The sequence below is a fragment of the Vombatus ursinus genome, unplaced genomic scaffold (genome assembly GCF_900497805.2).
Source record: "Vombatus ursinus unplaced genomic scaffold, bare-nosed wombat genome assembly UNPS02014812.1, whole genome shotgun sequence".
Lineage (NCBI taxonomy): Eukaryota > Metazoa > Chordata > Mammalia > Diprotodontia > Vombatidae > Vombatus > Vombatus ursinus.
Window position 1 is genome coordinate 106,352,762 of NW_020954590.1, and position 23,948 is coordinate 106,376,709.

Below are 23,948 nucleotides of genomic sequence, written 5' to 3' on the forward strand. Positions count from 1 at the left end.
ATTTAAATTTTTTATTTTTTCCTTTATTTTTTCTTCATTAAAGCAGGCCAACCATGTGCTAGGTACCATATTAAGCTTGAGATAAAAAAGAGGCAAAAGGACATCCCTTCCATCAAAGAAATTTACAGTCTCATAAGGGAGACAGCAGACAAATGAATATATACAAAACAAGCAATATGAAGGATAAATAGGAAATGATTAATGGAGAGAAAGCCCAAGAATTCAGAAGAGTTTGGGAAGGCTTCCATTAAAAAATAGGATTTTAGTTGGAACTTGTAGGAATCCAGAAAGATCAGTAGGCAGAGCAGAGGAGGGAGAGCATTCCAGGCGTGGAGGGCCACCAAAGAAAATTCCCGAAGCAGAGAGATTAAGTCTTGTTCGAAGAACAGAAAGAAAGCCAATGTCACGGATTGAAGAGTATGTATTGGTTAATAAGGTGTTATAAGATTGAAAAAAGTAGGAGGGGGCTTTATGTTACTATTTGCAGTATTTTACATATATATGTATATTACATATATGGTTTATATATATGTACACATACACACATGCAGCATTATATGTTTGTACATCTATGTGTATATGTTATCTACATACATACATAAATATATATACAAGCTATATAGATTTTTATATAGAATGGAATCTTTATATAAAGCATAAATATATGTGTGTAGATATATATACACACACACATACAGACTGACATGGACATTCACAAAACCTATATTTTGATTAATTTTTTTAAAAATAATAGAGCTTGGGCTAGAAGTCATGTCTCAGGATTCCTGGTCTAGTGAGAAACAAGAGGCCAAAACAAGCTATAAAGAGTAATGAGAAATCAAATTCTGCTATGTGGTTATCCCTTAGGATTTAAAATAGATGTGTTCTAGCAAATTTCTATGTAGCAAATCTCATTTTATATTGTTTTTTTACTATAAAATCACACACCAAGTTCAAATTACAGGACTTAGTGCTGAATGAGACATCCATTTAGTCCAGCCTCCTTACTTTACAGAGTGGTAGACTAAGACCCAGAAGGAATTAATGATTTGGATAAGGTCACAGAACAATTTAGTAGCAGGGCATGCATGAGAAACTAGGTCTTTTTGCTATTTTCTACCACATCAAGCTACTTTTCCTTAAATATGTTTCTTCACAAACTTTTGGATTAAAGATTTCATGAAACTATAGTAAAATAATGAAACTTAAAATTACACATTTAAAAATAATGTATGAATAGTAATACTCAAAGTTACAAAATATGAATGTTTAGCTAGAGTTATTTTAGTTTAAAGGATCAAAGGAAAAAAGAATAAGGACTTCAGTGACCAGAATACAATAGATTCAAAATATCAATCAGATCAGACGACACGTAGAAATGGGTGGCAAATTTAAAGTGAGTGGCCAGGATTGACGAAGCCTTCTTTCAAAGTCTGGAGATATAGGTAAGAAAAAAGAATGAAAAGTTAGCCTGGGTGTCAGCAACAGGCCACTAAGTCTGACCAAGGGCATGAACATTAGACTAACTGTGGAAAAGAGAGGGAGAATGTTGGTGGTGGAATGGGTACAGAATAAGAAAATAGTGTCCTTCATTAGGAAGCAGGATCCTGATGCAAGGCAGAGGAATCTAGAAATCATGTCTCAGGACTCCTGGTCTAGTGAGAAACAAGAGGCCAAAACAAGCTATAAAGAGTAATGAGAAATCAAATTTGACTTTGTGGTTATCCCTTAGGATTTAGAATAGATGTGCTCTAGCAAATTTCTGTGTAGCAGGAGGAATTTAAACTTGGGACGAAGAGTAACAAATAGGGAAGGGGCTCCATAAACCAAAGATCAGATTCAACATGAAACTCCCTGGGTGTTTAAGCCCTAAGTGAAAACATGTGACTTTTGTAAACAAACAGATTGATTTCAATCAATGTGAGTAGGAGAACCTGTGAACAGATAGATACAACAAACTATGTAAAGGAATGAGAAATTAAGAGAATGCTAGGAAATAGATTCAAAATATCAGATCAGGCCACAGGTAGAAATGGGTGTCAAATTTAGGAAATCGTGGATCAGCTTAGATTAAAACAAAACTAAACAACAAGGATGAAATGTGGAAGCAAAAGCAAATAATAAGGATGAAATATACAAAGGTAGGGGTTCAGTCCTTTAAGAATATTGTTAGGAATGCTAAAGCTGAGAAAAAGCTGAGGCTGGTAATAGATGATAAACTCAACAAAAAAGAATATTTTAGAGTTGTAAATGAGACAGATTAAAGAAGGGATAAGATGGCTGATTAGAGTAGATGGGACAATGAATATAGATATTGAAAAGGCTGAACCATTTAAATTATATTTTACTTCTATTATCTCTGTAAGGAGAATTATCTTTGTACTGAGATACACAAAACTTATTTATAAAGAATTGAAAACCATAATAAATGAAAACACTGAGCTACTACTTAATGAGTTCCAGTCACCTGGCTTAGAATTATTATAACCCTAAGCACTGGAAAGAACTGGTGGATCCTGTTGCTGAGCCACTATCAGTTACTTTTGCAACATTATGAGGCACCGAAGAGGTTTCATAGGTCTAGAGGAGGTTAAATGATTTCCTTTTTTTTTTTCTTAAGGATTCTAAAACCTGTAGATTAGTGAACTTTATTTCAATTCCATGAGCAATTCTAGAATGTCTTATTAAAGGGAGAGTTGTTGATAAAAGATACAGGAAAAAAAAACTTAATGTAATCAAAGAGCCATTGGTTATTTTCTGGGCAATATCTAATGGTTAAATCCTACTACCCTGATAGTTTAGCTAAGATGACAGTGGGCAGAGTACCAGGCCTAGAGTACCAGTTCAAATCCGACCTCAGACCCTTACTAACTGTGTGAGCCTGGGCAAGTCACTTAACCCTGTTTGCCTCATTTTCTTCATCTATAAAATGAACTGGAGAAGGAAAGGGGAACCCACTCAAGTATTGTTGCCAAGAAAATACCAAATGGGTTCACTAAGAGTCAGACACAACTGAAATGACTAAACAACAAAAAGTTTACCTAGATTTTGATAAGGCACTTGATGAAGTCTCTTATGCCATTCTTGTAGAAAATGTGGAAATGTGGGTGAGATGAGCATACACATGGATACCACAGTGTGAGTTGATGGGACTGAAAATATTTAACTGTGGGGGGGGGGGTGAAGAAAGATAAGTGTGTCTCTGTTGAATTTGATTTCCTCAATCAACTTGATGAGAAGGATACATCCAAAGGGAAAAATATTCATGCAATGTGGGTATACCCACTGATAACATACAGATAATTCCTATGATTGGGGATGCCTCCAATATGATAGACTGAGATTTAGGGGATAGACTTATCATAGAAGCAATCCCTTTTCACAGTCTATAAAAGTGAGGTAACAGACGAGCTCTTTCTCAGACTTTTTCTCTGCTTCTCTGTCTCTGCCACTACCTCTGCCTGTCTGCCCGTTACTTATTCTCTCTTGGGCTTTGAGAAGCCATACCAGAGCATAGCAGACATGACCTGCGTTCTGGGGTAGGTGAAAAACCATGTTCCTATGTGCAATTTTCTCGCCTTGGGGTACTTGACAACTTGGTTGAAGCATAGGACAGAGCTAGACAGGTGCTTGTGTATAGAAAGACTGAGAGGAGAAATACTGAGAGTGTGTTCTAGCTCAGTAGATGGTTGCAACTATGGCACTGATAGATTTTCTTCAGAAGTATAGAGAATGTGAATGCTCATTCAGACCAAAAGGCAAGTTTCGAACCTTAACTCCTGTGTGGTTTCTCTTTTTCTCTTTGGTGGATCATTGCAGATTACTGTGCCTAAACGAAGGAAATAGGGTTTGCATTTATTTATTCAGTTTTCAAAGATAAGCATCGTGAGCCAAATGAAGCATTCCAAATGAAGCATTGGAATCCCCGGTTGCAGTTTGCAGTGATAAGAATTTTGTTATTGCTGATAGAAAATGTATGTGCATCTAGATTCAATAGCTCAACATTGTTCATACCTGGGACTATGTGTCAAACAAAATGTATGATCTGTGTGAATTTTGTCACTGCTAAATCAAATGAGACAAAGTGTGAAGTGCTTTGCAAACCTCGAAATATTATACAAATATCACCTATTTATTAAACTAGAAAACAAGGATTTTATTCATACTTATGGACAACAAGAGCTAGTGGATATTTAGAGGGCTCCATAATAATGTCCATATTTCCCCCTTATTGCTAAATTACATCTGTGTTCATTTAAACAAAGCTGTCCAGCATGTTGGAAAGTGATCTGACAATTAAAATGCAGAGAGATAATAGGTCCTTGTGCTTCCTGTATGCTATATTGTTTAGCTTTCATCATTTATTTTGTCCTTCCCACAGTGTTATTAATCATGTTTTCTCATTTCTTTTCACTGCTGGAATTTGACAAGGATTTTCTTTCACCTTGAAAAACTGCACATACTGAGGAGTGGCTTTGCCATATTCCTGTGGACTTAACACACCCTACTGAGTAAAGGCAAATTGTTTTCTGCTCAATCCTTTCTTTTTTTTTTAGAATGGTTTTCAAATTACAGGTTTGATCTCTTTCTTGGTATTGAAAGATCATAAACAAATATGTTTCTCATGTTATTTTTCTTCAGTAAGCTTTTATGATTTTATTCGAGACAACTGGACTAATTCAATAAGCAATGGGCCATAAGGCAGTAAGCTGATACACTATTAATTTTTATTGCCTAAGTTTCTTCCTCTATACCATTCCAGCTAAAGATGTTATTCACATTTTTATGATTATACTGGCAAACTTGATAAAAATCCAGATCCATAACTCTTCTTGTGAATGGCTAGATATCATAGACATTAAAGCAAAGGGAATAGCTACAGAAAAAGAATAGCTACAGAAAAAAAAAGCAGAAGGGCCAGTTCATTAAATGAAAAGTCTTTGTGGAAAAGTGAAAGCCATCTTGAGTAGAATACAGTTCAGTAGACCAAGCAGCAGACTGCAACTGGGGAGTTTTAACTAAAATTCCAGGTCTAAATTCCTACGAGATTGTGGTAGGACATTCAGACTTTTTTTTTTTGCCCACCTGCAAAGTAAATATTCTAATTCTGAATGACCTAAAGAATAGCTACTTAAAATGGATTTGATCTTGGGTTGTTTATTCATAGGATAAGCACCTTGACCACAAAAATAGAATGACCAGATTGTGTTTTGAAATGCAAGTGGAGAACATGTCAATAAAGAAGTTTAGCTCTCCAGAATATCGTCGCCTGGCTGCTTTTCAGCCTACATATCCTACTAACCCATGGTTAGGGAGGAATCTTCCAATTTTGGTGTTCACATGGACCAATAATAAATGGAAAGATGAATGCCCCTTATTTCTATGCTCCATATTTTGAATAAAAGAAGCATATCAATCTAAGTGATTATCATTTTAAGAGCTAGGAGGGTCCTTAGAAACCATCTATCCCAATGCCCTCCTTTACACATTAGAAAATTAAAGTATAGAGAAGTTAAATATGTGGGAAAAGATAATAGGGCAGTTAGGTGGCAGAGTAGATAGAATGCCGGGCCTGGAGTCAGGAAGACTCATCTTCCTGAGTTCAAATCTGAGCTTATACACTTACTAGCTGTGTTAGACTGGGCAAGTCATTTAACCCTGTTTACCTCTTTTCTTATCTGGAGAAGGAAATGGCAAACCACTCCACTATATTTGCCAAGAAGGCCCCAAATGGCATCACAAAGAGTCAGACACAACTGAAATGACTGAACAATAAAAACAACAAAAATAATACAGGGAATATATGTCAAAGCTGGGGTTTGTATTTAAGCTTTTAAAAGAGAGTCACCCAGGGGTAGCTTAGTGGCACGGTGGATAGAACACCGGCCCAGAAGTCAGGAGGACCTGAGTTCAAATCTAGCCTCAGACCAAACTCTTGACACTTACTAGCTGTGTGACCCTGGACAAGTCACTTAACCCCAATTGTCTTAAAAAAAAAAGACTTCTCTTTAAAACTCTCTTGTATTTTTTCCTAGCATGTAACTGTATATATATATATATATATATATATATATATATATATATATACACACACACACACACACACACACACATACATATATACATACATATATACATATATATATGTATGTATATGTTGTCTCCCTATCTAGACTGTAAGGTCCTTGAGAGTAAAAACTGTATTTGTTTATTTTTATTTTTATCTCTAGGACCTAGGTACAGTAGATAGAGGGCCAGACCTGGAGTCAGGAAGACCTCAGTTCAAAGCTGGCCTCTGACACTTACTAGCTGTGTGACCCTGGGCAAATCACTTAACCCTGTTTGCCTTAGTTTCCTCATCTGTAAAATGAGCCAGAGAAGGAAATGGCAAACCAGGTATTCTTCTAGGTTCTTCAAGATTCTGGATTTCGGGTTCCAAGCTTCTGGCTGCCTTTTCTGCTCTGTATTTTTTTTTGTCTTTTTTTTTTTAAGGCAATTGGGGTTAAGTGACTTGCCCAGGGTCACACAGCTAGTAAATGTCAAGTGTTTGGTCTGAGGCCAGATTTGAACTCAGGTCCTCCTCTATTTATTAATGGGGAAAGGATGACCTTAAACTATATATCCAAGGCTTGATTTTCTTCCCAGCAAAAATCAGTTCCACAATGAATACGAATAAGAAATAGAAATGCACTTATCCAAATCATAGCTAAACAGAAAGAAGAGAAAGCACAAATAAAAGAATGTATAACACACAATACTGAATGAAGATGCTCTCCCACTCAGAGCAAGGTAACTCAGCTCAACCAAAAGAGAGTCCCAGATCTTATCCAAGGGGACATGCCATGAAGTTTCTAGTGTAGCAAGATGAGGATGGGGATGGTAGAGCTTGTCAGTTCCTCTCATAGTTTCTCTTTTCTCACTTTAGCAACCTGAAGTGGGGTTGGCATCGTCCATCTTTTCTTTTGAAGCTAGAAGCTGGAAAAACCAAAAGAGACTGGAGAACCTGTAGAGACCAGATCTTTTTTCCTCTCCTGATCTCACCTACACCACACACCTCTTGGGACATGGAGGGTTGATCTCCATTAATGCGGTGGGGCTTGGGTTACAAAATGTACACTAAATAATATACTAATGTATACTAAAATCCATATTCTTTGCCCTCAAAAAACTGAAACTCTAATTAAGGAGACAAGATGTATATATGTAATCTGCCTCAGAGGATTGTAAGGAGAGATAAGTAAAAGGAAACAATGTAGTTTAAACACGAACTATTATATGAGTGACAAATAATTAAAGATGACAATTTGAGAGCTGTCATAAATGATTATATGATTGCTTGATGAATGAATGGTGGTTTTTTGTTGTTGTTGTTGTATTCAGTTGGCACAGTAAATAGAGCACCATACCTGGAATCAGGAAGACCTGAGTTAACATCCAGCCTTACTCACTATGTGACCCTGGGCAAATCACTTAACCTTGTTTGCCTCAGTTTCCTCATCTGTAAAATGAATATATGGGCAATAAATAATATAAAAATTCAGAGGAGGAAGAGAAGAGAGTCTGGTTGGTATGTTGGAAAAAGCACTAGATTGTAAGTCAGGAGACAATTGTGCCACTAACCAGTTGTATGACCTTGTTAAGCCACTTTACTGTCCAGGTCTCAGTTCTCTCAGTTGTAAAATGAGTGAGTCATATTAGGTGATTTGTAAGTTGCCTAGCTCTAAATTCTGTGATTGTTCTATAATTTTAGCTGGATTCTAAAAGATGCTTAGGTTTTAGGAAAGTGAGGCAGAGAGGATTGCAGGAGTGGGAATTTTTCTATCAGAAGTGAAGAAGGGAGTATGTATGTATATATACATATACACATACACACATATACATATACATACATATATATGTGTATATATATATATTATATTCAGGAGCTAGTAATTTGATTAGTTTGGCTGTAGCATGGGGATATAGGAAAAGAAGATCAGGTTGGGTAGGTTAAGAGTGATCTGTTGAGTGTCTTGAATGCCAGTCTAATTAATTTGCACTATATCTGGTAGAAAATGAGCACTCATTGAACATTTAAGAGGGGGAGAATGATATGATATGATCAAAAGTTAATTTGGGGGAAATTGAAATTGAAATATCCTGTGATATTGTATAAGACTGCAACAGGGAGATCAGTTTGCTGGCATGATGTGGTAAAGATCTGAATTAAGGTGGTGGTTATGGGAATGCAAATAAAGGAACAGATGTGACAAACTTTGGAAGGAATCCCTAACAAAAATTCCTGACTAATTGGATTTGGGGATTGAGAGGATTCGAAAACGACTCTGGGGCTTTGTGCCTAGTTCATTTGGAAGAATGGTAGGTCATTAACAGAAATCAGGAAGTCAGGAGATAAAGGTAGTTGTAGGTGAAAATAAGTACAGCTCTAGACCCAGATTTGAACATAGGTTCTATCAGGTCAGGACTCTTTTTTCACTGCCACCATGATACCTCCCAGTGAGCTGTCCAAAGAAGTAGAGAGTTTCCCATCACTGGAGATCTTCATGAAAAGACTTTGTTAGGGATTAAATAGAGGGTAGATTCACCTTCAGGCAGAGGATGAAGTATAGGCTTCTGAGATCCCCTTCCAATTCCTATATTTTATCAATTGATGCATCTGTGAGAGGTAGAGAGGTAAGGTTGTGTTGTAGATAGAGATTTGGCTATGAAAGCCAACAAGATTTTGGTTCAAGACACCCCTCTGACACATACTAGCAGTAAAATCCTGAGCAAATCACTTAACCTCTCAGTGCCAGGGGCCATTATACCAGACAGCTAAGATCATAAGATGCAAAGATCATGTTGGCTTGCATTGGTAGAGGGAATTTCTTTATCCTGCAATTCCATTTACTATTCCTGTGAAATCACAAGTCCAGTCTCTATTCCCCTATTCGTCTATGCCCCTAAAGGCAGCATGACATGATGAGTAGTAAGCCAACCTTGGAGTTGGAAAGACTTGGAATCAACTCCTTTCTCCAACATTTATGAGCTGCATGGTGTGAGGCAAATCATTTAATATCTCAGTATCCCAGGGAATTCTCTGAGATTATAAATTACAGAAAAGTTGCTGATCTGCATCAGTAAAGGGATTTTCCACACTGGAAGTTTCCCATGTTAATGAAATCATGAGTCCAGATCAAAAAAGGAGGAAGAATTTATGAAAAGATGTTTTTTATTAATTGGAATCGAATTGGGCAATGACCTTTTGGATCCACCAGCTGAATGATGGAGACCTCTACTTAAAAAAAAAGCATAGATATTTATGTGAAAATAGAAAAAAAAGTACTTAGTAAGGTAGCAATTCAGTAAACACTAAAGGAAAATGATATGTGATTTCCAACCCCCACAGAAGCATAATACTTTTGATCAAATTTTATATTAGTTCAAATTACATAAGGGAAAAAAAGTAAAGACAAAAAACCCCCTCCCTTTAGGCTGCAGATCTCCTCCCATCTGATCTCTTAGTTCCAAGCTCCTTCTCACTCATCAATGAAATGCCTAATTAACTTCCCCAGAGTTGTTCATAATATTACCTGAGAAGCAAAGCCTTGTTGAAAAGTGACTGTGGAGAAAGAAATGACTACACTTTATAGTCAGTTTAGCCTTCCAAATTCCAAGCTAAACACTGTGATTATCGTAGAGAGCTTTCATACTCACGGGATATATACAACACCTCTTGCTCTTACCTCTTGCTGTCCCATTGTGCCAGGGCCAACAAAACTTTTATTTCTGCAAAGCCTTCCATAATGACTCTTCTCTGTAGTTTCTATGACCATTTATTATGGTTATATGGATATAGTTTTGCTTCTTAGAATTTTGGAAAGCACCAACTTGCATTAGTATACACCATATGATCATCTCTTCTACCAGTTAAATAGTGAGTCCAGTCTCACCTGACTCTGAACATATATTCAACAAACATATAAATATATTTTAATAATATTTAAATATTGATGATAAATATTAATAAATTAATACATTAAATAAATTATTATTGAATGTATTTACATGTGAATATAGTTGATATACATTTATGAAGTGCCTACTATGTGCCAGGCACCGTGCTAAGCACACATTGAACACACGTGTATATTATACATATATACACACATTCATTTAAATATATACATACATGTATATGCAGACATTTATGTGCATACATACATAATTTATATTAAGTAAGGTCTTTCTCCGTCATTAGGATCTCTGTGTATGATGAGTTCATTTCCCCTTCCCTTATTCAATCTGAGGTGGCATTTCATGTGTAGCATCTCAAAGGGAAAAAAAAACAAACCTCTGTGAGACCTTTGATTTCTTTGCTTTCTTACTTCAGGGAGCAACCCATTCTACTAGGGGATATGAGGGGATATCCCCCAAGGTCATTCTACTGGCACTTGCTGTATAATTGGCATGTATCCTATCAGTGTTAATTTGCCCTTGCTTTCTGCTTTCATCCTAAAATCAGTCAAAAAGGTCTACCCTCTTTACCCCCAAATAATTTCACATATACAAGTCTATCTGGATCCAGATAATCCCATAAGCATCTGGTATTGTAGATAAGACCTTTATGTTCACTTGTTGGCTAACCTTGGGTAAATCAAGGTGCATTCCATCTCATGCTCTCATGTCACTCAGCTAGTTACTGTACTTAAAAATCTCAAAGCATAGATCTGGAAGTAAAAGGGGCAGTAAAAGTAAAAGGACCTTACTCTTCTATTCACCAGACTGGAATCAATGAGAATGATATGTGCCAGAGAAGGGTCTTCTGTCATACAAAAGGAAAAGCTGAAGAGCCATCTTTAGGGTTGCCATACCAATGCCATTTGGATGGTCTGCCATAATAATGCCCTAATGTGGATGTAGCTTTGAAGGCTTGTAGTTTCTTGCTCTCATCCTTTGTAGACTATAAATAATTCTTTTTATTATTTTTTTTCTTCCCCCCCCCCTTTTTTTTTGCTAGGCAGTGGGGTTAAGAGACTTGCCCAGGGTCACACAGCTATAAATAATTCTTTTTAATACATCTCCTCTGGATATATAAATCTTATTCCTGGGTTTCCCCTGCCTCTCCATAGTGTGGACCTATGAATTAGCATATACTTTTGAAGTGTGGCCCTAACTTATTCACCCCTCCCCTTTTTTGGTGAAATCTTTGCTAAAAATCAGTAAGTAGGATTTGAACTGACTTACTGATTCAGTTTCCCAGTGAGTTATCATTTATCCTCTACTCCAGTATCATGGACTTAATCAACTAATCAACTTCTTTCTTTACATTCTTTCTTTTGGCGACCTTTTCTTCCTTTGGATTCAATGATCACTTCTATGCAGATGTACCTGGGAGGTTAGGTGGTACAGTGGATAGAGCGCTGGGCCTGGAGTCAGTAAGACTCTTTTTCCTGAGTTCAAATCTGGCTTCACATACTTCCTAGCTATGTGACCCTGGGCAAGTCACTTAGACTTGTTTTCTTCAGTTTCTTCACCTGTAAAATGAACTGAAGAAGGAAATGGCAAACCACTCCAATGTCTTTGCCAAGAAATTCTCAAATAGGGGCATGAAGAGTCCAATGTAATTGAAACAACTCAACTAAAACAATGAAGATACTTCCCAAATTTACGCATCCAGCTCTAATACTAAACTCTAGTCTTCTATCTCCAAATGTCTGATCTCTTCACCCAAATGTCCAACCAGTCCCTTAAACTCTACATGTCCAACAATGAATATACCATTTCCTCCCTAAACCTCTTCAAATTTCCCTATTTCTACAGAGGGCCCCAGTTGTTCCTGTTCACCTAGGTTCACAAACTTGAAGTCTGAGCTTCATAATTTCTTAGGATTTAGTTGTCAGAGCCCCAGTTGCCTTTAGGTATGTTTCTGTAAACTTGGAATAAAAATATGTAAAATGGGGAGAAAAGTACTTCTACTATTTAATTCACAGGCTTATTGTGAGTGAAGAACTTTATGAACATTAAAGCTCTAAATATCTGTTATTATTTTTACCTTATACTTATTTATGTACATGTTGTTAATCCCTCATATCCCCTAGTAGAATGTAAGGTCCTTGAGGACAGGGGGTGTTTTGCTTTATTCTATCACCTATTCTGAGCACAGTGGCTGGTGTATAGCAGGCATTTAAAAATGCTTGCTAAACTGATTTTAGAATAAGAATTGTCTCTGTAAGGGAATGTCTACTAAAGTTAAATAGGCAGTTAATTCATGAAAAGACAAATTAATAGGTCTGTATTATAATGAAATACATTTTAAACTCTGCAAAATGTAAATTAATTTGAAAAATTGAAGAAGTGCAGCAAACTATAAATGCAGTAAAACTGGTTTACCTGATTAACCACATTTTTTTTTATTTGCAATTACTTCTAAGGTTCTTACACTTAGCTATGATTTCTTCCTGTGACTGATAAGAGAAAAGTACTCCTTTTACTTACAAATCACTTTTTTTTAACTTTATATTCTACTCTATTAAGGGAAAATAGAAGCAGGATTAAATAGTGGATAGAGAGTGGCCTTGGAGTGAGAAAGACCTGGGTCAAGTCTTACCTGTGGTGGTCCATACTTGTATGAGCCTGGACAAGTTACTTAACTGCTCTGGGTAATTAGGCACCTTTCTAAGAACATAATAATTCTCTGATCTGCATTGCTGGAGAAAGTTTCTCACTGAAAGCTTCCTACACCAATGAAATCATCGATTTTGTCAAATATAAATGTATGCTTGTGTGCCCATGTGTGTATTTGGACACATGTATGTATGCATTTGGGTCTGTGTGTCTGCATACATGTCTATGTGTGTACATATGTGGATGTATGCACACATGCATTTATGTGTGAATGGTGGCTTAGTCTTCATATGCTTAACATTATGCATAGAATGCTAACTTCTTGAATTTCTTTGAAAGAGAAAACTATCTTAAATTTTAGCATTAGAGACTAGTCTGCACCAAAATCTTCTTTATATGTCTTACTAAAGGCATAGGGGGTGACCCTAGGTACTTGGGGGCAACTCCAGAGAATACAAACTCTTGCAGGTTCAGCTTTGCTAAGAAGGCTTTACCTTTTGGCCTGGCAACAGGTTAAGTCTACTTTCCAAGAATGAAGCTATCTAACTATAAAGAGGTTCACTCATTATCAGTGTGATGACCTCTTGATAAATTCTTTGGCTCTGTCACACACAAGACAGATTAAGAAACAGAAGAATCCTCAGTCTCCTGTTATTCTTTTGAATTCTGCAGTTCTGAGGTGAAAGGTAAGGAAACAGTGCTGAGAATCACATAGTTCTAGGCCATCTGAAAACATCAACTTAACCTTTGACTCTCTAAACGTGAGATCCTTGTCCAATGACCAATGAGTTAATGTACTGCTGGAGGAAGTAAATTATATTAATTATATATTATTATATATTAATTATATAATTACACATCATATATTAAATATTTAATTAATTAAATTATATTAATATTGACATTCTTGGTATAAATTAAATCAAATGAATATGTTGCAATTAAGGGATAGGATGACCCCTTGGAGACAATGAAAAAAAATTGTAGGATTTTGCTTTATTGTGTGTCCTAAAACAACAACAAGCATAATTTAATGGGCCTTATGATCATCTTGCATGGCAGTATTCATTCTGAGCATATGCAAAAAAAAGTATAGTCAGAAGTTACTACAACTTATATGGCTAAATTTTTTGCAGAGGATGAGAAAGCACTGTGGTGTAATAGAAAGGGCACTGGATTTGGACTCAGAGGAACTAGGTTCAAATCTTGACTCTACCACTTACTATTGGTGTGACCTTGTTTAAGTCCCTTAACCTTTTTGGGCCTCAGTTTCATCACCTGTAAGATGAGGGCTACATGAGCTCAATGTTCTCTTCAATCTCTAAATTTATTGTTCTGTATGAATGACTCAATGGAATCTTCCAAATTAAATCAATATGCTAGACTATTCAGAGACTTTAATGCAAAGGTGGGTATAGGTAAGATATCAAATTGTATGCCATAAAGTTTAAGGAAAAAAAGAAAGGCCCAAATCTTATGCCACAAGGAAGCTTCGTGCATATATGTACATATATGTATATATACACATATAAGCACATACATATATACATATATATATCATGAATGCTTTATTCAAGAAGGAAATTAATAGATGCTGTACATGGTAAGCCTGGAATATCATCTCTAAGAATGAAGTGGGTTGTATATAAACAGATAGTAAGTGGCTCATTATGTAGGAGTCATTTCTAAATCAACTGTGTGTAGTCAGATCATTGACTTTTTAGAGCAAAAATCAAAATCGAGACATATCACATTAAAAGAGAGATTAAAATCAGATTTGGTATGCAATTATGACAGATGTTCAGATGTTCAATTGTTTTTTAGGCATGTCTGATTCTTTGTGATGCCATTTTGGGTTTCCTTGGCAAAGATATTGGTGTGGTTTTCCATTTCCTTCTCCAGCTCATTTTACAAATGAGGAAACTGACGTAAACAGGGTTAAGTGACTTGCCCAGGGTCATATAGCTAGTAAGTGTCTGAGGCCAGATTTGAATTCATAAGGATAAATCTTCTTGACTCCAGGCTTGATGCTCTATATACTGTGCCATCTAACTGCTCCAGTTCAGATCGAAACTATTTAAATAACAAAAGATTGGAAGGGAACAAAGGAATAGACATGAGTGTGAACTATCATTGCTTCTTATACAAGTTTAATCATTATAGAACAATTGCCACAAAGAACCTTGAAACCAATTCAGGCAGTAAACACCACCAAATGGTGAGATATGACAGCCAAAGCAATATCAGTTTACAATATATACTCATTTACCAAGTCTTATGAAGGAGGATGTGTGATTATGAGCAATGTCACCTCATTGTGAGATGCAGTAATGGAAAGAAAAATAAGCTTGTAGAAGTTTGGTGTGGGCATTTAATGATGAAACCAAAAAGAAGACAACAAATGGACTCAAACTGTGAAAAAAGTCCATCAAAGTTCTTACAACAAACTATTTTATCCTTCAGTGAAATATTTAGATGCTAACACTACACTGCTTTATGTGCTGAAGGAAAGAAAGTAGAAATCATGGTAAAGAAAATAAAGCTGGGAAGAGAAGCTGGATTAGACCAATTAAAAAGAGGGAAAAGTATAACTAGCATTTGTGGCAAGTAGGGTTAATGCACCTTCATATCAAGTTTGGAAGAGAGTTAAGTATAGAGACTGAAGTGAACAAGGAGGGGGCCTATCACACCTGAGGTCACTTCCAGAGAGGCTACTAGACATCAACACAGGGAAGAAGGTTGGGGCTTAACTGGTGGGATACCTTGGTAGGGTTAGGTATAACTTCCTATTTAGTAGCATCATAGGATATTAGATTTAGAGCTAGAAAGGATCTTAGAGGTCATTTACTTTCCCTGTATTTTATAGACAAAAAACAAAACAAAAACAAAAAACTAACTAAAAAAAACTGAGAAAGACTCAAAGAGGTTAAACTATTTGTGTAGGATCACATAGATAGACAGTGGGAGAGCCAGGATTTTAACCCAAGTCTTCTGACTCTAAATCCAGCACTGTTTTCAGCATACTACAGTTAATTACTCCTTGCTAACTAGGTATTGAACTGAGTTATTTCTATGCTGAGGAAATGTAAAAGTGTTGGCAATGCAGTCTAAATTTCTGTGCCCTGGGTCAAAGCCCTGTTCTTCCCTCTCCTAGTTAGAGTTTTGCACAGCAGAAGTCACATGGAAGGTGACATGATTTTGAAAACTTTGAGGAATTTATTCTTGTTACATTTGAAAGAGAAGATACTAAACAACTGGAAAAAAATCACAGGCTTTATTAATTTAAAAAAAGGTGATTGTGAAAATATCAATAGCTATTGACTCACATGCCTACTTTCTCATTTCTACAAAATCTATATGAAAATAATTTACACACACACTGAGGGCATCCTTGTTGGATATATGGAAAGAGGTTAGACAGGCTTTTAAAAACTAGATATTCTAAGCAAACCACATCTTTACAGTCACATAATTGACTGAGAGGCTTACAGAATGTAAGATCCCACTGTACTTATTGTTTGTTGACTATAAAAAAGAATTTGATTTTTTTAGATGAAAATTCTTAAAGTTTCTTTCCAAACAAGGAAGATATCTTCTATGCACATACAAAGTTAATCAAAGATTCTTTGTTAGATGTAACAACATAGATATCTTTGTTCAATGATTTATTGATCAAGTGAAGCAGAATACAGGGGGATGTATGTTCATCAAAGGTGTTCGCCACTGTCACAAAGGATGTCCATCACAGAGTCCAAGTAGAAGAGTGATTTATTATAGATGATTAAGTCTTCCTGATTCTGCACTTGTTTGCAGATGATATTTTGCTGATTGCATCAAGACCTGAAAAACTTTAGAGCTTATTGTATGAAATCCACAATCACTTAAAATAATATTGCTTCAGGAAAATCTATAGATGAAGAATTGATGATGTCTAGACAATGACATGCAGTGAGATGTATAGCCTATAGAGTTAGAGCATTGGTACATCTATTATGAAATTGGGCCCAAATTGAACAGGAAGAAGAGAATGGGCTAGGTTACATTCAAACAAGTTCTCACAATAACATCAAATTTCTCTTTCTCAAACAAAAACCCATGTTTATAACATTAAGATTCTTTTAGTTAAGGTTCTGGATGTGAATCATGTAATTATAGACTCTGAAATTTTAGTGTTGTAATTAACCTAAAAGGTAACAGAGAAACATATGGTGGGAATAGATAACATCATTTTAATCATGATATAACTGTATACAAAAAGCAGGCTAAAATGTTATTTTTAAAGATGCATAAATTGAAAAGGAGGTGAGTTAGTCATATAGTGAGAGAATAGGACAATAGCGAAGCTGCCAGTATGGCATAGACCTATGGGACTATCCACATCAGGTTGGCTGAGTCTTCCATGGAAGATTCACAGGAGACCATGGAGGAGAGTCACAAGGATAAGAAAGCATAGAGGGGCTAAACTTGACATCGCTGAATAGAACATTACAATCACAGTCTGAAATCAAGGTTCATTTAGGCATTAAAGTATGAGGGTTTTTTCATGGTGCAAAATGAAAAATTTCCCAGCGATCAATTATGAATCACAATGATGGATTAAGGAGCATATATTTTGAATCTCCAGGGAGTCTCCATAAACCAGCCTAATTTGAGATGCTTTAGCTTTGATATTGAGCAATGATAGGGGGGATGGATTAGATGACCTCTTGGTGTTTGACCTAGTCTCACTAGACTTTCACTGACTCAACTAATTGCTTTAAAAAGCAAGCCAAAAATTTGAGTTATTTTATACCTAGCAATAATGATAGAAATTATAAATATGGAAGTAGTAGCTTAGGAGGCAGCTAAGTGGCTCAGTATCTAGAGCTCTGGAGCTGGGGTCAGGAAGACCTGGGTTCACATTTGACCTCAGACACTCACTAGCTGTGTGACTCTGATCAAGTTGTTTAACCTCTGTTTGCCTTAGTCCACTGGAGAAGGAAATGGCAAACCACTCCAGTATTTTTGCCAAGAAAAGCTCATACTGGGTCACACAGAGTTGGACATGACTGACAACAACAACAACAAAACCACACCCAACTTAGGTCATAGTCTAAGAGAGTTGCATTAAACTAAATTCTTGTCCACAGTGAACACAACTACATAAGGGTGCTAGTGTATGCTGAAGTTGTGCAAAGTTGGCACTTCTATAGTGCTTTAACATCTACAAAGCACCTTCTATGCGTTACTTAATTTATTCTCTTAAGAAGAGAGGTAGCTAGATGATGCGGTAGAAAGAGTGTTGGGCCTAGAGTCCAATCCATCCACAGGCACTTACTACCTGTGAATTCCTGAACAAGTTCACTAACCGCTACTTTCCTCAGTTTCCTTATCTGGAAAATGGGGATAAAAATAGCACCTACTTCCCAGGGTTGTTGTGATGATCAAATGAGATATTTGTAAAGCAATTAGCATCATGATTGACAAATAGTAGGTGCTGCTAGTTATTATTTTTACTAGTTACTTGTAAAGTAGGCACAACAGGTATTTTAATCTCTATTTTATAGATGAGGAATTTGAGACTCTGAAATTTGTGACCTGCCTTTGATGAAACAGCTAGCAGACGTCTGAGGCAGAATTCCAATTCACATCCCTTGACTTCAAGTCCAGTGCTCTCTCTGGCATACATTTGCTCCTCTCTGATGTTGTATGTCAGTATTAACATTCTTCTGAACTTCACAGTTGTGTCACTTTGACAAGGGATGGCTTAGGGTGCAATGCAATGTCTTCTCTCTTCTCCTTTCTTAGAAAAAATCTTTGTAATATTTATTTTTGTGGGGGATGCTACCTTAGATAGCATTCATAACTTTTAAGGTTATGATATCCTGGTGGCAAAATTGCAAAAGTGCTACTAATTTTTTGAGATACCAGTTTGAATGACTAGTTTTTCGGGAAAATTTTCATTCTGGCTCTGAACATGTAAATTGAATACATCTTTTAGATGTTAAAATAAAGTTAAGTATTAATACTGGGAATAATTATTTGAGATATAAAAATAAAAATGTTAATAATAAAATGACATTAGAATATAGATTTGTGAAATACGTTTCTGACTAGGTATCTCAGTTAGTTATGGAGAGCTGTTAACACGGTTAAGATTATGGATTTAATCCTTGCTTCAGCTCAACTCTACAAACATTTTTTTTAAGTGACTGCTACCTAAAGGTCCTATGCTGGGCATTGGGGAGACCAAGACAAAATAGTCCTTTTCCTGGAAGAGTTTCAACTCCATTTGGAATGGTGAATTCTACCTGAGACTCAAGTTTGAAACTTTGGAGTCCTCTTTGACTTTTCTCTAACCCTTAGCCATCACATAAAATCAGGTGCAAAATTCCTTCTATCTTGCCACTACAATGGATCTTACAGCCATCTCTTTTATAGTATCACCGTGAGCCCTCGGTGGAGGCTTTCATGTCCTCTCACTTCAATTATTGCAATAACATCCTAATTTCTCTTCCTGATTCCACTCTCCCCTGGCTAATCTATTTTTCACACTGTGACCAAAGTCATCTTCCTAATGTTCAGGTCTGATAACCTACCAAATCACTCATTTACATAGTCAACCAATATGCATTTGTTCAACATTTAATGTGAGAGAACAAGCATTTATTAAGTATCTGCTATGTGCCAGACATTGTGTTAAACACTTTACAAATATAATCTCATTCGATCCTCATAACACCTCTGAGAGGTAGATGCTATTATTATACCCACTTTACTTGTGGGGACACTGAGACAAACAAAAGTTAAATGACTTGCTTAGGGTCACATAGATTACCTTCAGGTAAGATTTGAACTAAGGTCCTCCTGGCTTCAAGCTCAGGGCTCTATCCACTGTGCCACCTACTCGCCTCATTTCATATGTATGCAGATCCATGTTAAATTCTGGGGATAAAAACAAAACAAAACAAAACAAAAATGAAATAGTTCCTTCCCTCAAGGAGCATGCATTCTATTGGAGGAGGGAGAAAATGCAAACGCAGACACACACACACACACACACACACACACACACACACACCATATATAAATAGCAGACTTTTTTTTTTTGGTATGTGCCCTATACCAAATGCACTATACCAAACCCTCACCTTTCATGTGCTGCTTACATTATTAATTCTCACCCCAGTTTCTAAGGCAGAGGTGGGGAACCTGTGGCCTCAAAGCCATGTGTGACCCTCTAGGTCCTCAAGTGGGACTCTTTGACTGAATCCAAACTTCACAGAACAAATCCCTTTAATAAAATGATTTGGTCTGTAAAACTTGGACTCAGTCAAAAGGCTGCACCCAAGAACCTAGAAAGCCACATGTGGCCTTAAGGCTACAGGTTCCCCATCCTTGCTCTAAGGCAATCAAAGGATATGTTTTGATATTTCTTTATTAGTTAATACAAATTCACTTCTATTTCAATAATTAATCAATTAGCTCTGATCTCCCACCCCAATTTATTAAATAAACTGGAAAAAACTTCTCACAAGCTTTATTCTCCACTTCAACCCCAAATCTTTCAGTTTCATAGAGGTTTAAATAAATATCAGTGTTAATGTCTTCTCAGTATATTATACTATTTCAATATAAATATATTTAAATGTCATATTAAAAGACATTTCCATCATGTATCACAGTGAGAAAGTTCACAGCTAGAGTCACTTCTAATTATCAACTACGTATTCCTGACTTTTCCTAAACTCTGGAAATACAGTCCCACTATGAACCTCTCAGGATGAAAGTCAACATCTCTCAAGAACTCTATTCAAGACATCTTCACACGACAAGAGTCTAATTCAATTTTCCAAGAAAGATGTTCTTTTAGTCCCTTTTATTTGTCCTTAAATAGTCTCTCTCCAGTCACAGTCAAATTGTACCCCTCTCTCTGAGATTCTATTTCTTTTTAAAGGTATGGTGATATTATTCATATTCTTTGTGGGAGAGGCTATTGAAAATGAGATTAAATTTTCAAAGTAAATACAAAGTAATTGCAAAGACCAGTTAGTTTGATCTCTTCCATGATTACAGACTGTATTCTTAATGTTGGCAGCAATTTAGAAAATGCATCTCATTCTTTATTAGGGCAAAGTTACTTCCAGTATTAAGGAAAAAAATTCCCTTATCATCAGGTAGGGAGGTATCAACTAATAGCATCTTCCTGGGATGAAAGGGTCATTTAGACATTCTGGTCCAATCTACTCTTATTACATACAAGAAAACTGAAGATTAGGGAAGAATTTTCCTCAAGATAACAAAGTTAGTGGCAAAATGAGAACCAGAATTTTTTTTCCATTATACCTCATTGTCTCTTTGATAAACCAACATAATTTTTTTAAAGGATTAACAAACATCACCTGAAAGGTCTAACAATATTTCTTCTCTCTCAGAATTAAAAAAACTGTATTCTACTGACATCCCCAAGAAAGTTTTAAAAAATTGTTTATGTTCTATTTAAGAATTTGTACCAAGTCAGGAATATACACTGGCTTTGTAGATTTCCACCCAAGCATTGTAAAATTGTGGAAAAAGTAGACATAATACAGAAGAACTCAAAAAGCCTGGGGCCATTTGTAATAGAAGCAATGTGTCTTACACACCTCAATTGCCCCTGAAGGCACAGTACAGTTTATAATCCTGATTCTGTGTCATCAAGAAAAGTTGGAGAAGCCAAACTTATCAAATTTTAAGATGACATAAAATTAGGAGGAATAACTAACACATTGGGTGATAGTCTGGATATAAAAGCAGTTCAACAGGCTAGAAAATCTTGGGCAAAATCTGATAAGATGAGATTTATTAGGTATAAAAGTTAAGTCTTACCATTGAACTTTTTAAAAAAATCACTTTTTCAAGTATGAGATGAGAGAGGTATGGCTAGATCTAGAACTCTTTGGGTGATTTTAATGGACTTCAGGTTCCATGTGTGGCAACAAGGTGATACAGAAACCAATAAAACTCAATGGGTCTTAGGTTGCACTAAGTTAGAAAAAATGCTAAGAATAAAGGATGTAATGATCTTGTCATAGGAAGGCAAGGTGGTGTAATGGAAAACCTGGTTTCAAATCTAGTTTCTGCCACTTACTACCTATTTTATCTCAAAAAAGGCACATCATCCCTCTGATCTCAGTTTCTTTACCTATAAAAATGAGAGTGTTGGACCACAGATCTCTGAGGTCTGGTCCAGATCCAAATCTATGTTTTATTATAATCTCCTACTCTTCTCTGATTAGACCATATCTAAAATGCTCTGCTCATTTTTGGATGCCACAGCTTAGGAAGGGCATTGATAAACTGGAGAATATCTACAGGAAGGTTGAGTAGTTTGGTGAAGAGAAACATCTATCAGATCTGAACTGTAACTTCCGCTAAATGACCTTGGGTAAATCATTTTTACTTTTCTGCACCTCATTGACATCATCTGAGAATAAGGACGCAGGATGGGAAGACCTGTAAGGTATCTTTCAGATCTCTAAGCTAGGATAAGGCCTTATGAAAAGGATAGAGAAGGATCTTCAGATCATGCCATATGATTATCAATTGAAACAACTGAGAATATTTAGCCTAGAAAAGAGATGACCTTTTTTTGGGGGTGGGTGAAGAATGATGCTGTTTTCAAAAGCTTGAAAGGTTTTCACATGGAAGAGGGATTAGGTCACTTGGGCTTGGTCCCACAGGGCAGAATTGGAAGCTAGAAATTATAGAGAAACAGATTTGGCTCAATTCAGGGAAAACCTTCCTAACAAAAGTAGAAAGTGCTGCCTTAGGAGATAATGGATTTTTTTTTCTCATTGGAAGTCTTCAAGGAAAGACTGGAGGATCATTTATGTTGGTTTTAGAAAAGATTCTTATTCGGGGATGATTTGGATGAGATGACCTTGGGAGATACCTTTCAAATCTGAGATTCTGTAGGATTTGTGTGTGTTTGTGAAGTATGTATATGCTGTTTTGAAAGAAATATTCTCATGTGGATGTATATTAGGTTATAGTAAAAATGGAGTTATTCGAACATGGTATGATAGGTGGCATTTTGAAAACTCAGGTGTAGATTGAAATCAAAGCCCAGTACAATAATGATCATCACTTGCCATTGCCATTTACCCATCATCACTTTTGTCCCAGGTTCATTTTGACAGGTTAACTTAACTCTGTCTGGGTCTGTAATTATTATTTTTAAAATGTACCTTGAGTTTATTTTCATAGCTAATTTACTATAGAGTGGAAATATACATGTTTACATTTATGTAAAATATTTGAAGTGTAAAGTTCTATAGTTTACTCTTTAAAAAAAACCCCACTATATTTAAATAGGAAATTAAAGTCAGCAATTCTTAAAAAAAAGAAATTATGCCTAAAGGAATAAACTCAGCTTGAGTTTGAAAACAACTTATTATCTAACAATTTTTAATTGTGGTCACCAGGAAGTATTTGGAGGTAAACCTTTTTAAACTCTTGAATGTGATATATAAGATAATTATAATTCCATTTTTTCAGATGAAAAATTGAGATATAGAGTCAGCGTGACAAAGCTAGTCTATATTAGAGTATGGGCTAGAATGCAAGTCAAGATCTCCTAATCTTCTCTTTCTACTACAGGTGGAGGCAATCAGTATGAATAAGAGGACATAAAATGAGCTACGGAGGGATGATGAATTGTATTAAAACATTTCGTGCTCCTGACATCAACTTTAGAAAGAATGACTGGGAATTAAGAAGAAAGTTGAGCTTTTAGAGATGAGGTAGATAGAAAGTCAATACTGGCAAAAGTTGGACAACCATTAGAATGCCAGTCCCTCAAGGGCAAGGATTGTCTTGCTGTTAAATTTGTAACCTCATTCCTTTCTACAGTGTTTGTGTATAGTTAGTATTTGATAAATGTTTTACATTCATTCATTCATCTAAGATAATGTAGAAGAAAATTCTGCTTTGGGAGGTAAATGGAATTAGTTGAACTCTAAAAGTCCCTTCTTACACTGTTTCTGTAATGTCTACATGTAGAGGTAGACTTAGAATTTCAAGATATTGTAATACAAAACAAAAAAGGTTGCTTTATGGTGCCTTTTTCTATTTGGTGGAAGTAATTACATGAATTTTCATTGGTTGCCTATGTCATAAAGAAAGTAAACTGAAGCTGGTGAGGGGTTAATTTCATTAAGCCTAAAGGAAGTGGACTGAAAAAAAAAAAGCACTCACCATAAGGCACAGCTTTCTCAGATTAAGAATGAATGAAAATGATTTAAAAAAAAAAAGAATCTAGAAGGGAAATGTTTGAGATCATGGGGAAAATAAAGAAAAGAAAGTAAGAGTTAAATCAGTCC